The following is a 1676-nucleotide window of genomic DNA, read 5'->3' as shown; positions in this document are numbered from 1 at the left end:
CGTCTAGACTTCAGCGATGTATAAAGCCCATGAACTCGAGCGTACCTCATTTCTAGAATCTATAAACGCAGTTCAAATCGCCTGGCTGGAAAACCGCAAGCCGCCTAATTCCCAATAACTTACAGATTAATTAACAGCCGCAATAATAACGCTCCATTGACACCAGAACGAGGCTGAAAGGCATGACAAACTGGGAGTAGGTTGTTCCACCTGATTCACCTGCTGACAAAACCTACTTAATTAAAGCTTCCCGGTGTTTACGGCTGGCCGGGACTTCATATATCGCCCGGAGCCTCAATATCTTCACTCCACCTGCCGCAGGGGTGTAAATCTGGTCTTTGTCATCACGCCAAAGAGTGTACCCGCAGGTGGGGCGGCGGGGACAAAGACCGGAGGAAGAGAGACCGAAGAGAAAGTTGGGAGAATGGAAGCCAAGTAAGAGATGGAATCCAGGTGACTTGTCTTGTGTTATATCGCTTTTGTGAATAATGTGTCTCCATGCGAGTTCTGGCGAAAATGTGGCTTGTTCGTAGAAATAGATAGGGATAGATAGATTCATTTGCTTTTCATGCGTACATGAACGTCAATTGCAGCCTCAGTATTTTTCTTTCTCTTTTCTTTATTTTTCTTCTTTTTTCGTCTTCCTTTTCTCTCTTCATTTATTTTTTATGGGTAAAACCATTAAAAATAATAGTCTGTTGCAACAGCTTTGACGGAGTAGAATTCGATGTGAATATATCTCTGATTCATTAGGCAAACTCCAGCCCAACGTGCCTCTAGTTAACGCAGTACTTCAGAAACTTTACCACAGAGTAAACGATGTAGTTTTCAGTTAACTCGCAATAACATAAACTGGTTATTGCATAAACCTTATATTGGACTAAAGCCATATCCGTGGACGAGAAGCCAGAGACAAGAGATTACTAAGGATATAACGTACCAGTATACCGTGATTAAGGTACCTCCCTAGTACTTTAATCAGGGGCGTCATTTCAGGTTTTTTTTTTTTTTTTGGGGGGGGGGTAAGGATGAGTAGGCGAGCGATGCGAAGAAAAAAAAAGAAAAATGATCTAGCCGGACCTATATAAGTGTAATTTAGTTTAAAAAGTTAAAATTGTATGTGTGTGTGTGGGCAAACATAGGGTTGAAGGGAGCACCCCCCCCCCTCTGGCCACCGCCCGTATGACCCCCATAACGTAAATCTCTTGAGCTACATGTCATTTGCAAGAAAATAATGATAAGAAAAATTAGATAGAGGATTTATTATTGTTGTTTCATTTTATCTTTGTAAAATCCATTGCAATATTTGTATCTTTTCCCGTGTATTTTCGTTCACGCATGTAGAAATATCAAGTTCCATATCCACATGTAGCGTATCTGCCACTGATGTATGTAAACGTGAAAAAAAATATGTTATGACCTCATTCGTAAATTTATGCAGTGATCTTCATACATAAACAAACATATTGTGAGCCAGACCGAGGTACAGTCAGAAGGCAGACATTGCGTGTTGGGAAATATGTCGACAAAACTGACAAAGGAATTCGTGCTAATATCGCTCCAAACATTCGCTATGCGACTTTTTGCGTAGGTTTTTTTATACTGATACATACAACGAGTACCATGCGAGTAATTATTCAAACCGTTACGATTTCTTTAAGGCAAATATGGAGTTT

General features: G+C 40.5%; 1 protein-coding gene across 3 annotated transcripts in view; it reads left to right on the top strand.

Moving 5' to 3' along the window:
- Positions 1-1676, top strand: part of LOC119593492 (locomotion-related protein Hikaru genki-like) — a 249107-nt gene that overhangs the window by 182323 nt on the left and 65108 nt on the right. The window lies entirely within an intron of this gene.

This window comes from Penaeus monodon, chromosome 32 (assembly GCF_015228065.2).
Source record: "Penaeus monodon isolate SGIC_2016 chromosome 32, NSTDA_Pmon_1, whole genome shotgun sequence".
Classification (NCBI taxonomy): Eukaryota; Metazoa; Arthropoda; class Malacostraca; order Decapoda; family Penaeidae; genus Penaeus; species Penaeus monodon.
Note: the sequence above shows the minus strand (reverse complement) of the source record. Positions and strands in the feature narration are given on the sequence as shown.